The 15,950-nt window shown below is 37.0% G+C and overlaps 1 long non-coding RNA gene across 1 annotated transcript; it reads right to left on the minus strand.

The window, feature by feature from the left end:
- Positions 1-8,485: 8,485 nt before the first annotated feature.
- Positions 8,486-13,454, minus strand: LOC143719399 (uncharacterized). Its single transcript, XR_013196496.1, has 2 exons — positions 13,158-13,454; positions 8,486-11,620 (listed from the first exon to the last, which is right to left on the minus strand). It is a non-coding gene; the product is annotated as an uncharacterized LOC143719399 (long non-coding RNA).
- Positions 13,455-15,950: the final 2,496 nt, after the last annotated feature.

Consider the following 15,950-nt stretch of genomic DNA (forward strand, 5'->3'; position numbering starts at 1 on the left):
AGACTCGAGACGGTTTTACACCATATATTGTAGAATTAAAACACTTTATACCCAAATGTCAAAAATTGTACTCGAATCAATGAAAAGCATTTATGAAGCTCCATTCTTACAGATCATTAACTAAAAAAAGTTGTTTTAGGGTTTAGTTACCCTTTAAAACAAGTACAAATACGCAGAATACGTGATTACGAGAACCACATTCTATAACAGAACTCACACCCGTACATTTTCAGGACTTGCAATCGCATTCTCTGAAAATCGCGCTGTGTGAGCAATTATTGGTTATTGGAGAATTGTTAATAGAATCATGAATCAGTGTTACAAACAGATTCAAATGATTCGGAAACGGAGTGAATATGGGAAACCAAACAGTTGATGGACCCCATTGACTTCTATAGTATGGAAAAAAAATACTATGGAACTCAATGGGGTCCATCAACTGTATGGTTTCCGACTTTCTTCAAAATATCTTCTTTTGTATGTAAGAAAAAGAAACTCATACAGGTTTGGAACAACTTCAGGGTGAGTTAATGATGACAGAATTTTCATTTTTGGGAACTATCAAGGCAGATAGTTTTAAGGCAGATACATCTTTTTTATCCGATAAGAAGAGATGCACATAAACTACAAATGTAAGCAAAATAAATCCCTTGATGCGAAAAAAAACAACCTCACGTGACTTCGCCTCAACAGTGAATGTGATTGGATAAATGGACTAACCAGTGGACCAATCGCATTGCAGCTTCTCAAATGTTGTTGTTTTAAAGTCAAAGACTGTCATCAGAATGATTTGGTTTAATTTCCCTCTGCAAGCGTCTCACATGATTGTGTTCCCAAACACCAGCATCCGAACACAAGAGAACATGACAGCATGATTTACTAGTTGACCAAGTAGCCGGGTCAAATGTTTACGCTAAATCAAATGTTCTGCTAATTTCCACATTTTTAAAATGACATCAATCATTTTGAGAGATAAAATGCAAGACAGAAAACCATTAATAGTGTAGTAAAAATGATATTATTTTACAATTATTAAATAAAATATTAATGCATTAATTATCCAAGTAATAACAGACATTTTGTTTACAGCTGACTGACCATGAAGTGCAAATTTAAAAAATATGATGGCTCACAAAAGTATTTATTTACAGACTCTCCATTAGAAACAATTACTATCCAAATAAACTGGGATAGAAAATAGTATTTTAGCACAAAAAAAAAACATTATAAAAATAATGGAGAACACTTCTCATGAGCGCCATTTTTTACTCAGATGTCCATCGGCGTTACTGAAATCAGTCTTACACACACACACACGTCATTACTCATTACTGTTTATACAATATTAGATGTTGCCGCTTTACATTCAGCACAAAATCTGCTGTAAATGTAGACGTGTGTATTAAACTGTGGCTTGGAGATCTTGGCGATCACACAGATTTCTTTCACGCGAAATCCAAACATGGTACAACTGTTGGTCAGCCTTCGGCCTGGCAGCTAATGTGATACGTGTGGATGTTTCTGAAGACTGAAACGCCGCAAAGAAAGGTCACTTTAAATCATCCATCATTAAGGGCGAGAAAAGGGCCGATGCTGTTTTAGATCTGGATGTTTTCAGCGGTCTTGTGTGATTATTCGCACCCCTGGGTTTGGGTTAGCGTGACGTGAGGCTTGAAATGGAAGCTAGTGCTCCTTGTCAAAGAAAACATAAAACATAATCACTTGTGACTTTTCCATTATCACTTGAATCTCTCACACAATCAATCAAGTTGCGTACACATTAAACTGGCTACCGTGTGACATCTTAATAACACGATCTCGCTTCGGATAATGACAGCTTACCTGGCCTGTTGCTTAGCCTGTAGCGGGTTTTGTGAGCTAATATAATCTATTTTTTTCCATGAGAAAATCATCTTTATTTATCCACCAGGACGGGTGCAATTGCATTTAACATGCTAAATACGATTTTCAAACCAGCCCGAGGTAGTTTGTTGGTTTTCTAACCTTTCAACGCAGTCTATTTTGATCATTTTAGAAAGGTTTTGTGGCACTTGTCGCACTGGGAGAACAAGAATTAGAATGATTTATACAAACGTTGTTGAATAGTGCATAAGTACGTGAATTGGGACGCTTCTATAGTTGTGCATAAAGCTTTTGAAATGAAGCATCTCAAAATAGCATAGAAGGACCACAGTGGCGGATGTTTTTGTTTTGTTTGGTCTGAAGAAGATCTACCTCCATGATCATCTATAAGTCTGGTTAGAGAGCCACGACTCTGGTTAAATTGAGAATCATGATTCAAATAGAGATTGTGATTCTCTTCATTTACTGGAGGTTCTGACCAAATGTTATTTGCAGAAGTTAATTTAAAGGGGGAACTATGCAGTTTTTTAGCTTAACTGAACAGCTTTGGAGTTATTGGAATGGTTATATAGCTCTTTTCGGGTTGAATGGTGCAATTTAGCTGCAATCATGTCAATACATTATAAGCCATCAAACGCCGTAGGCTACTTTATTATTATAAAGTGCAGAGACGCTCTGCATGAGTGGTATTTACGACAGTAACGTTACATACAAGTACTCTACGGCGACTCTAGGGGGCGCTGTTTGACAAAAACGGAATTCCTGCATAGTGTGCCTTTAAAAATGTTTAATTGATCTGATGGAATTTTTTTATATATCAGGTTTAGTGAATGATTCAATGACTCACTCATTAATAATCGTTTCAATACTGGATGAATCAGCGTTTTTGAATGAATCTCTTGAATGAATGAATGAATGAATGAATGAAGGATTCAATGACTCACTCATAAATATTTCACTTGTTTCATTACTGGCTGAATCAGCATTTTTGAAACAATCTCTTGAATCAATGAATAAACGATTCAATGACATTAAATTTTACGTCACTTGTTGCCACCTACTGGTGTAACCATGTAATGATAAAACCGTGATTTGAAGTGCCAATTTACTTGATTTTCTATTTTGATCGCTACCATAGACATCAGTGTTTATATCCAAACTATAATCTTGTATCCCTTCTGTGATAATATGAATATTTGTATCACAGAAATAATAAAACTGTGTGGTAGAAAAGACTGTTTGTGGAGCCGTTTCATACCTAAACATGACAACTGTTCTAGTGTGATTTTGTTTAATAGACACAGGCGTAAAATCGTATGAATCAAGATCGCAATCTTTTAACAATTAATCATACAGCTCTAAGTCTGGTGTTTGCGGAGATGGTAAAGACAGCCGTTAATATTTTATGAATGTGTGTGTGTGTGTGTGTGTGTGTGTATTCTAGGGCTCATCTTCAAGCAGACGCTGTGTAAACATGACCTCATCGTCAATGTGGATGTCAATGGCATTCTCAGACCTGTTAATAAAGATGTGTTTTTCAAATGCTAGCATTTCATTTTCCACATTAGGCTGGTTTTAAATTCGCCATATGCAAAATGAGCTCAGCTCTCAATTTAAACTCAAACAGAGCTGGCTGATGGATTATAAACAATTATTCCACATTGACTTGTGAAAGTCATTAGGTGCTGTTTTCTGGGCTGATGAGTGACAGATGACTGGAAAAGCTGGTGTGGAACCAGAAATTCGCATTTAATATGAAAACTATGGGTACGTGGCATATGACTGAGGAAGATTTGACAATGCTGCTGTGATCGAATTGGTCGTTAAAATGTGTGTGTGAAAAACTGTTACGTGTATAAACACGGTGTTCTAATACCTGGAGAAATTAGGCCATTATTTCTTTGCACTCAGAGAACACAGAATTTTCTGACTAATGTGACTAATCACTCTGGAAACACAGGAAAATCATCATTTAATTACATTTTCAAAACAATGAAACAAAAACAACTTGCCAAGCTTAAAGGTGCAATGTGTGAAAATTTTGAGTATCTATTAACAGAAATGCAATATGACATCCATAACTATGTGTTCAGTGGTGTATAAAGAACTTACTTAATAAACCGTAATGTTTTTATTACCTTAGAATGAGGCTTTTATATCTACATAGGCGCGGGAATCCCCTTCTATGAAGGTCGACATATTGTGACGTCATGTTTCTACCGTAGCCGACAGCGAACAAACAGCGTTACAGAGCGCGTTTCGTCACTACCTTGAAAGAGAAGCCGCAGAAAGCTAGAAGCTAGCCATAGACACCGTGAGTAGTGACTTTTCCCTTGTCAGTGGTGTAAAATATGTAGTTGGATTGTTTCATGTAACTTAATTCTTCTCCCTCGCTGTGTTATGGCTTTGCTATGTGGGGATAAATGAGCTGGTTACGTTCGTGAGACAGCTGATTAGTACTCTTGTCATTGAGCGTAAAACAGTTACAGGAATCACCAACCCGTCGATCTTGGAAGCATTTTAAGTCGATCGAGTTTCCAAAGTCAGAGAAAAAAGCCTAGTTTGTGTAATAAATGGTGTCTAGGGGATGCGAGGCGCGCGCGCTGTTACAATCACGTTATTTTTGCCGCGCGCACCTTTGGGCTCATGCGGACGCGTCCAGTATAAACAAGGCTTAACGCTTTAACCAGCTCAGCCACAGTAACAACTCATATTAGCCAGCTAAACTTTTACTACCCTGTTAGAAAAAATATATAGTTGCATAGTTTCATGTGGTTCTTCTCCCTCGCTGTATTATGGGTTTGCTATGTGGGGGGAAATGTGCTGGTTACGTTCGTGAGACAATCAGCTGATTACTATTATTATATTATATATTAAGACCCTTGATCCTCACCTGACTATGGCTTTGTAAACTTTATCCATGATGTGGTTTATAATGGACTGTGGTACAGAAACTTTGTTTACTCTGGCTATTCTCTGCCGTCTCAGACGACGATGTTTGTCCCGTTTGAGACACGGTAGCTTCTTCGAAAGGGAGGGGTGAGCCGTGGGCTGAGCCCTTAGTGTAAACTCGCAACCGAACCACTAGATGTCGCTAAAAGTCACACACTGCACCTTTAAAATGTCAAAATAAACTGCAAATGGTTTTATTTTGAGCTTGAATGACCATCAATGGAGAATCAATTGGACTTTGCTAGTTAGCCAAATACATTTAGCATAAACACATGTTAATGAAGTACATGCTAATTAAGGATAATGTGGTGAATCTGACATCCGTATTGTTCCATTTCTTGCTCTACCAACAATACATTGTTAATGGAATTAAAAAAAAAAAAAAAAATTAACTACTTGTTTAATAATGCGCAAAGAACATTCAAAAGTAACATTCTTATAATGTCTGCAAAATTATAAAATGGAATGTTCCCTTAACATTCCCATAAACAAGAAATAACTGGATCAGATAACATTCAGAAATTTTGTTTTCATAACTTAATGGGAGCTGAATAATTATGCCAAACCATATTATTCTACTCTATATTCAGTCAGAAAACTCTCGATTGCGCAGACTGACAGGCTCTCAATGCAATCTGCAAACAATGACATCATCTAACATGGCTCGAGCTGATTGGACTGATTCTGCAGCCAATGAGCTCGTTGCTTAAAGGATAATTTCGGTATTTAGCACTTTGAGTCTGTTTTCTAGTTTGTTTTGGATGAACTAGAGTGGTGGACGATGGGTCCTGTCTCGACTTTTTGACTCTTTTATAATCGCCTTTGAGCGCTTCAGAGTGGCTGTCTACCGGCATGCAGAAACATGTCCTTAAAACAACCCTTAACCTTCGTTTTCAAAGCTGTGCAACTCACCGAGTGGTTAGTGGTGTTATATTTTGTGTAGCTTTCACTGTTAAAGTTGATTCCTGCGATTATCATGAGAACAGTTGTCAATATCTCACATAATTATCAGGTCATAAATAAGCCTACACGTTGTAAATAGTGTAAATGAGCGCAATTTCCGAACTATTGTGATAAATTTCAAAAATCATTCAAATTTGACCCATTCGTGAAATTTTGATGATGGGTCCTGTCTCGACTTCTTGACTCTTTTATAATCGCCTTTGAGCGCTTCAGAGTGGCTGTCTACCGGCATGCACAGACATGTCCTTAAAACAACCCTTAACCTCACCGAGTGGTTAGTGGTGTTCTTGATGTTCCAAAACAAGTAGCTTAGCGAATACAGTTTCTGTCGTGCTTTATTTGGCATTTTGTAAAATCGCATTGATTTCTGTTGGAGGACTCATTGCTCGTTGATATTACTGCGCTACCGCTATCAAGTGGTCGGGAGTGTGCTAACGCTTCAGAATCAAATATCGAGGGGAAGTTTATACGCGGTTGTGAGGTATCTGAAAAAATAGTTCCACTATAGCAAATAGCACGGATTGAAATCATACATTGCGCCAATATATTTGTTTTTATTCATCAACGAACACCACTAACCACTCGGTGAGTTGCACAGTTTTGAAAACGAAAGTTAAGGGTTGTTTTAAGGACATGTTTGTGCATGCATAGACTCTGAATCGGTTCTAAAAGAGTCAAAAAGTCGAGACAGGACCCATCGTCAAAATATATGTGTCCACCACTCTAGTTCATCCAAAACAAACTAGAAAACAGACTCAAAGTGCTGAATACCGGAATTATCCTTTAACTTCTTAATAGTTTGGTCCTGTGTTTGCAGTTTTGAAGCGCGTTAACCAGAAACCCTCCACCTCCCCCAGCTCCACCTGTATATAGACCTACTACAGGTGTTTAATGTGTTACATGTGCAGCTGCATATCTATCATGTTCACAGCAGCATCTCTGTACATAGCAGATCTATTCAACCAAGACCAAATACACTGTCATATCCATCACCATGCCAAACCCTCCGAGAGATGTCATGACTGAAATATAAACTGATGAGCCAAAACATTAAGAGTATATCGATGAGTATCACCTAACAAGGCCACATATTAAGGTCTGAGTAGATTAGATGGTAAGCTAACAATTAGTTCTGGTAATCAATGTGTTGGATGCAGGAGAAATGGACAGGTATAAAGATCTCAGTATAATTATACCGATACATATTACCTTAAAATATAATGAACAACTAATGCAGGTTTGGACTTTTTCTTGCCATTTTATTTTCTTGCTAGTTAAACAGAAAATTTACTTGCATTTCAATGCGACTTTATAATTTTGTTAGCAGACTTGAGTGAGAGTGGACTGCATATTTTTTGTTCTGCTCGAATGTTCTCACTCATTTTTGCTGAATTTATTTGCTTTTGGTCAAAATCTGTCAATGGGACGTGGATGAAGACGGTAGAAATTTTCTGTTGACCAGATGAGGCCCACAGCGGCCTGACCATCCAGTGCTTTCCCGTCAACCAAAGTAAAACTCATCGGTTGTACTTACGGGAACTTGATTTGAATCCCGCTATAAATTGTCGGACAGGAAGAAATGAGGACAGTCCGGTTAATATTGGAGTTGTGCAGTTCTCCCTCAATGCTAAAGACAATAAACTAAAATTGCGTTTAGCATAATTAGACCTGGAAACCATGCAATTACAAACACATCTCCAGGGCCGAATCAAAGAGAAACGTTACGTTCAAGAATATTAAGGGGAGCAATTCTAGGAAAATATAATTCAGTAGTTTTAAAGACCACAATGGCAGATAATTATTTTTTTCTCAGAAACATGTTGTAAAACAGAATATTCTGTAAGTTAATGTGGGAAGGCAAGATTGTTTGTATCCCAAAACAAAGATGCATGAGTCAGTGTGCAGTTGGTGCAGTTCTCAACGCTACCACTTGATGTCGCTGCAGCGCATCAGAATGTGAGCAACTCCCATTGGGAATTTTCCACTAAAAAGACAGGCTATTTGTTGTTTTTCAATTAAGTTTTTGTGCACGTAATTGCAGAGCCATTGCTCCCAGTAAATGCTGTTCATTTGTCTGTATATTAGACAGCAAACACGACTAAAAGCCTACCAATATTCCAATGAGAAACATAGCGGGCACGTGTAAGACGAGCTGGATCATCCCAGAATGCATTATGCCACACACGGTTTCTGGAAACGCGGGGTAATTAAACATTTTGGAGAAATGATAAACAATGTAAGGCAGTTAGTATGCTAATACAAATCCAATCTTGCAGATACCTTAGACAACCAGCCAGGGGTATTGCTTATATTTTCTTACCTCAATCCGGTATAACATGTTTATGCTTGTAAAATGTTCCCATATCAAGATTTAAAATCAACTGCTACAATTTTCACTTAATTAACCTATGCCCACTTACAAAACAAGTAGATGCAATACTAGGATATTTGCAGATGTGGTACTTTGATATAAATCACAGAATGATAGTAGCCTAACATAATAAAAACTGCTGTACCATGGTCATTTTGTAGTTTTTGTGGTAACCAGTAGAGGGCATAGTCTATATTTACAGAAAATGTCACATTGTACAATTTTGCTAGTTCAAAATGAGTTGTCTCATTGAGATGAATTATTATTATTATTATTATTTTACTTCACTTTGATAATAAAGAAACCAATGTGCACACAAATTACCACACACAATGATTTAAACAGCATTTACAATAGTATATTAAGTTCCCAGGTGAATAACATTCAGAGCTCCATTTTTGATGAATTTACATGACATTTCTATAACCTTTCCAGACATTTATGAGTTCTAAACAATGACTTTTAAAAGTCCCTTTGATACAGATTAATGGTGCCAGTCATATTTACAACTAAATGAAACTAATTGCATGCACAAAATAGCATTGAAATATGGCATTAAATGCATAAAAAGCAAAACACGGACATTCTTTGTTCTTCAACTCGTAAATACGAGCTTCCCAGGAGGACTTAAAAAGCACCCTAAGCCATTAAAAAGGAATAATTTACTCATCAGTATCACAAGTTTTACTCTACACAAAAGCATAATTTTGCTGATGAATATTTTTGAGCAGTTCATAGCTACAAAATATAGGCCTATATAATATTTGTTCACTCTAATAAACTGGTGAAATATGTTAACAAGTGACCATCATTGAGACTACTGGCAATACCACTGTCCACCAGCAGGTGGCGCAGTCTCCTCAGGAACCTGAACCTCATGCACATAGTGGTGTTGTATGTGTGGATCGGCAGGCTCTTTTTACATTACGCCTGTCTCTGTCGTGTCAGATTTTTGCAGGGCCGGAGAGAGATTACATTCAGCCCAAACGACACTGAAACACAGCCAGCTTTCCCAAGCGCTCGCCAACTGCTGTCCCGGGTCGGTGGCGAACACCTGAACATCATTAGGCTACGCTACTCGTTAGATTTCTTAACTCTCGGCTCGGTTTGCACGCGAGAGAACCCGAGGAACCGCTGATTGCTCGTGCAAACGGTCACATCTCCTCCAATCGAGCTGTGTTTTACTGAGAACAACCAGAGCTTCACTCGCAGACAGAGGGTTCAAAGTGCTGCTTATTAAAGCAGGCATTTGCTTGAGAAATCTTTTGTTTCAATCCGCTTTTAATAAGATAAGACAAGCTTCCGCGATGACGAGCCGGTGAAAAGACACTCGAGAGATCTAATGAAAGAAACAAAGCAAAGGAAAGGGTGAATTCGGAAAACAAAGAGGTGATTATCATAAGGAAATAAGCTCTGTGCACTTAAAGGAGCAGTTCACACAAAAATGGAAAATGAAATGAAGTCATCATTTACTCACCCTCGTGTTGATGCAAACCTGTGAAACGCAACATTTCATACGCTACAATGCAAGGGCTGTTAAAAAAGCACTAGTTTGAAAATCGACCATTGCTCTCGAATCTCATTTGCACATATGCATACTCAAGTTATTGTCAATAATTACAAGGCACAAAAAACTGAACCATCTGAAGTCTAATTTGTGCAGATGTTCAGCTCAGATGTGGTGCATTATGACCAAAATGTAATTGTTAGTTGAAAACCTTCCCTTTAGGTGTAGCACTCAAATTTAAATAGTTAGGTTAAAAAACTATGCGTCATAGTACGCAAGATGCGTCGGAACCGCTAAAGGGATGTGGAGAGGGAAAATTATATTCCAGTGCTTTTGTGTTCACAAAAGTTTCTCGCAACGCTTTTGTTGAAAGCACAAAATTTTGTGCGCGCATCCAAATTTTTCAGCGGAGCACGGAAGCTTTGCGCACAAATGCAAAGTTTCTTAGGAGAAACGCAAAATTTGGCTAACAAATAGAGTCTTTTTCGTTAGAGCGTTTTTTGTTTGTAAAGCATAAATTTTTGTGAGCAAATGCAGTGTGTTTTGGTGGAATGCAAAAGTTTTGCCAGCAAACTCAAACTTTCTTGGGGGAACATGAAAGATTTTGTAGGCGAACTGCATTTTCAGAGAAGCTTTTTTGTTGGAAAGCGCAAAAGTTTCGTGAGGAAAAATGCATTTTTTGAGGAGAAACCGAATGTTTTGTGAGCAATTGCAAAGGATTTATAGGATCGCAAAAGTTTTGCAAGCGAATGCAACGTTATTTGTTGTAAAGCTCAAATGTTCTTTCAGGAAATGCAAAGTTTCCCAGCAAAATGCGGGAGCTTTGTGTACAAATGCAAAGTTTTTTGGGAGATACGCAAAGTTTTACAAGCAAATACAGCGTTTTTCAGAAGAATGCAAAAGATTTGCGAGCAAACGCAGCGTTTTTTGTTGGAAAGCACAAACTTTTATCAGCAAATGCAAAGTTTCTCTGCAGAACGAGGAAGCTTTGTGAACAAATACGAAGTTTCTTGGGGGAACTCAAAAGTTTTACATGTTTTTTTTTGTTGGAAAGCGCAGAAGTTTTGCCAACAGACTCAAACTTTCTTAAGGGAACATGGAAGATTTGTGAGCGAACGTGGCCTTTTTTTGTTGGAAAGCGCAAAAAGTTCTGTGAGCAAATGCAGCGTTTTTCAGAGGAACGCAAAAGGTTTGCCAGCAAACACAAAGGTTCTCAAAATCGCAAAAGATTTGCGAGTGAATGCAGTGTTTTCCTGGGAGAAACGGCGTGTTTTGAAAGCAAATGCAGCGTTTTTCAGGGGAATGCAAAAGGTTTGCAAGTAAACGCAATTTTTTTTTTTTTGTCGGAAAGGTTTGCCAGGAAATGCAAAGGCTATAAAGGATCGCAAAAGTTTCTTGAGTCCCATCACTGTGTGGCTCCAGGTGCTGCGTAACATGCAGAAGTACAGTATCACGTCATATTTGAACATCTGCGTGAACGAGATTTGACAGCTGCTGTGCAATACTGTCAATGAATAATGACTTAAATTTGGGTCTGTTCCTCATATACACACGACTTCAGAAGCCGTGGAGAGTCACATGGGCCAATCAGGATGGAAAAGAGGATTCTTCCGTTCATCTAACCCAACTTAACCCAGTCACAGATCTAGAGTTTCCTTTGCAGGGTCTGTGTCTTTTCCTCTGATTGCATAGGACGAGGAAACCCTGAAAACCCTGCCGAGCGAGTCCTCTCGGGGAACCATGGCCTGGAGAATAAACTCAGAGGTGTTTTAACAGTAATATATCCAGCTCCTACCTCCATCCGTGCGATGTGTGTTTGAGATCAGCTGTGAGAGTGTGTTTGTCATTACTCTGGCACAATGAAACACAGATGTTGCATTACTGGGATGAGCGGTCGTGTGATAAAAAGAGAAACTTGACGTTTAGAGGAGAAATAAAGTGTGAAAGGAAGATGTTATCCAGATCTGCCAAAAGAAGAAGAAATATAAATGTAAAACTATTAAACAACAAGGGGAGATCTAACCTTTTATATTGTATGACATGAAGCTAATGCTAAAAGACAGTATTAATAGGCTATTCTGCATTTTACCAATGGCTTTGAATGTGGCTCATCTTGTCAGAATTCAGTGGTAATAAATCATAGCATATCATTTATCTTTGTAGTTTCTGGTTAAGTAACGCTTTGGATCCTAGGTCAGAACACAAAAACAGTTTAAGCATTAACAGTCTGATCCGGTCACATGACGAGGCCTGATGACATCATCTCCTGTTGGATAATGTAATAAGGCCCGTCTGTGAGTGTGTTTCTGGGTCATCAGGGCTGATCCTCTGAACACGAGAGACACGAGCAGGTAAAAGAGTTGCAGCGGGACAGACGCCCTCGGTGAACTCGAGCTGTGGATGTGTGTGTGTGTTTATGAGGAGACACCTGAGACTGCCAGATCTCTGAAGCTCCTCTGATTGATCACATACTGTGTGTGTGTGTGTGTGTGTGTGTGTGTGTGTGTGTGTGTGTGTGTGTGTGTGTGTGTGTGTGTGTGTGTGTGTGTGTGTGTGTGTGTGTGTGTGTGTGTGTGTGTGTGTGTGTGTGTGTGTGTGTGTGTGTGTGTCTCTGTCTGATATCCGATGGAAACGCAGGTCAACATGACACTGAAATGATCATTAACTTCCAGATGGTATCAATAAATAAATGCATGATATAAAAAAGTTTGGATCAGTAAATTCTTGAAAAACTGGAACTCAATAAAAAATCCGGGGAAGGTTATATATATATATGTGTGTGTGTGTGTGTGCGTGCTTTTTTAAATTTTCAATTACTTTATAATTCATAAAATATTCTCTCTCTATATATATATATATATATAATGTGTGCATATATGTATACAGTATATATTAATATGTATATATATATATATAATGTGTGCATATATGTATACAGTATATATTAATATGTATGTATATATGTATACATTTGTTTGCTTTTTTACATCTGTCACTTTATATTTCATATTTTTATGTGTGTGTGTGTGTGTGTTTAAGTGTTATTCAACATGTAGCCTATATAGTTTTATAAAGGTCAAAATCACTAATATTTATTCTGACTAGTTTATACTAATGTAAAATACCATAGATTGCACATGTTGACTTTATACTGTACTTATAAACAGTATACAAATACTTGTCTTGCATATAAACATCATAGCATTCGGTAATTTACCATTTGTTTGGCAAAATTAGTTAATAATGTAGCTATACATTCACAGAATTAAAACATGCCATAAAACTTAGACATGTTCATATGTTTTAATCCTAATAAAGCTTCAATAATGTTTTCAAATGGGTATATTTTTTAAGCGTTACCCAATATTCAATGCGGTCAATAACGAAGAGATGCAGATGTGTTTGAAATCATCAAGTTTCTTTAAATGTGATTATACTCTCTTAACGATGAGACATACACATTTCCTCACAGTTTATGTATGTATATACATGCTTGCTCACCGAAATAACGCTTGAACATGTTTAACACGGTGATTTTCCCTCGGCGGGCGCGTGCACATGCGTTGATGGAGCTAACAGACACACATGTAAATGTCCTCCGTTCCGCACACAATCTTAATTTACACTCGGTGAGCTGACACTTTAGTTACTTTCCCTCTTTACATGTGTAAATAAAATGGTGGAAAGCCGAGCGTCTGATGCGTAACTGCGCGTGATCAAAGACGCGTCGCGACGCGCAAACACGCACGACACAGATGCGATCAAGCGCGCGCATGGAGTTACAAGGGGATTCGGGTCTCTCAGTGTCCCACATAACAATAATCCTCCATCAGGACGTCCTGAAGTTCACTGGATCACTGAAGGAACTGCTTTAGAGAATATAGACGGAGCTCAAAGTCTCACACACCGAACAGAAATGCTCTCATCACATCTGAACTGATCTCCGGATGATTTTAAGGTGAGTGTATACCTGGTGTAGTTTAATACCTCGTTAAAAATATCGTATGATTCCTACTGGATTTAGAATTTAGAACAACTTTTGGAACAATTTCCCAACAAGACAAATGATTCGCATTAGGATAAAATGCTGGAACATCAACATGAAAATACATTTGTAATGAATCTTATTTGATCACATTACTATCCTTCAGGAATGCTTCCAAAATATGATTCCTGTAAACAATCTTGTAGGATTTTCTTTGATGGCATAATGGAAACATGTACTACATATGCTATAATTAGTTTTAATAGAAACTTTGCGTGGGTAATGTAAATATTGTGAAGGCCTGTAATGTGATCAGTGATTTTTAACCGTGCAAAATTATGAAACTTAATTTTAATACCTATAGACTACTGACAGATTGCTTTTGTCCATGCGATGCATGAAGTTTAAATATAATAAATTCAAATTGACATAACTGTGCATATTGTAAATCATAGGCGATGTAGTCAGTGTTTTTAAAGCGAGCTGTCAACAGATCTTCGGCAGATTACAGGATGGCAAAATAATTTGAGGTATATGTAGGTTCATATTTTGTGTGCATAAACAATAACATGAACACTGTTTGATCTCGAAGTTTCTACAACAGTAAAACCTTGTTTTTAGTAAAAATAACTTATTCTGCTCAAAATTGTTCATGGCATTTAATATGCCCTTATTAGCTAATCACCTTAGTGTGCTTTTTTTCTTTGTAGGGAAAAATGAAAACCTTAATATGCACATTAAAATTATTCAAAAGTTTACATTGAGTAAAAAATCATGTCATATTAAATACCATACTATGAGATTTACATAAATCATTATAGTTTGAAAGCAGTGAATGAAATTATTTTATTCCATATTTTAAATGTGATTGGTATAGTATCACTGTACAACATTAAAACCATAATGATTTGTGCATTTGTGTATGTATGGTTTTAGCTGCATGTGGAATGTGCTTTCTCGTGTAGTTTGATGAATCTAAGCATCTCTTGTTCTGCCAGATGCTACAGCTTTGCTCGCCAGGCAGTTATTGAAAGTGACTCGATTCAAAGTGATAGTTTTGTGGTTTGTGACTGTGGTTTGGTGGTTTTGGCAGCACGCTTGACTCATCTATATATCGTCTTAGTCACTGTGGTTTCAGGCTGGTGCTATATTGCTGCTGTAAAAGCTCCTATTAGTGCATCACTAAAGCATTTTGGGTAACTGGCTTCGGTCCTCGCGGCTGTAGAAAACTCAGTGATCTTGCATTGGTGGTAAAGTAGCCTAGGCTACTAATTTATCATTTGCCATATCATCATTTTCAAAGAGTCATAAACAGCTCTAAATCTTTTCATTTCATGTCCGGGATGTATTGAAAAATGTTTTGCACACCGAAATTCTTTTTTCCCCATTTAGAAATATGTTCATCTTAATGATACACAAAAGCTCACAAGGTCAGTGTTTTCTCTTGTTTTTGCAGTAAATATTCTTAAATATTGTATTGAGATAGATTTACTTGAGGAGCAAATTGACAAGATAAGAAATCTTGTTTTCTGAAAAATGCAAAATTAAGTGACTTAAAGTGCTTAAAACAATAAAGCATGCAGTGCTGGGTAGTAACTGATTAGATGTATTCTAAAAAAAATTATATACTTGTAGATTAAAATACTCAATCAGACTACAGTTACATTTTTATTGATTACATGATTACTTAATATTCACAAAATGGCAGTAAATTTGTCATAATTTATTGATTCTCACTAGTTCTTATTTATCATGTCCTTTCTAAAACAGTCTTTCTAGTCACAGGCCACACAGAATATAAAATACAATATTTTATTTTAAAATGTAAATTTTTTACGGTTTAATTAATCACTACCTTTTCATCATCCTGCAGTTCCTTCACAAACCCCAGTTTGAGAAAACCCTGATGTAATGTAATGGTTTTTTGTTGATGACAAAGATGAAAAAAATTTTTTTATATCACTAGTACATGATTATCCTACACAAATATATGTGATAAACAAGTTAAACAAGTGCTGCCTTAAATTTTTAAGTACATTCAACTTCATTTCAACCTAAATCACATTAAAGTGACTTAAAAAATTAGCTGAATCTTGTATAACTTATAAAAAAAGGTTAATAATTGCTGAACTTATTTTGATGAGTTAAAGCAATGTAAAAACATATGTTGTCATAACATATTGATCATATAATTTTATACAGTGTGAGGTGAAAAGTAATCTAAAATGAGTCAGATTACATTGTAAAGCAGTGGATTACGTTACTAACTACAGTTTTCATCATGTCATTTGTATTCTGTAATGGATTAG

This window comes from Siphateles boraxobius, unplaced genomic scaffold, assembly GCF_051911475.1.
Source record: "Siphateles boraxobius isolate OS27281-9 unplaced genomic scaffold, OSU_SipBor_1 62, whole genome shotgun sequence".
In the NCBI taxonomy this organism is placed as follows: domain Eukaryota; kingdom Metazoa; phylum Chordata; class Actinopteri; order Cypriniformes; family Leuciscidae; genus Siphateles; species Siphateles boraxobius.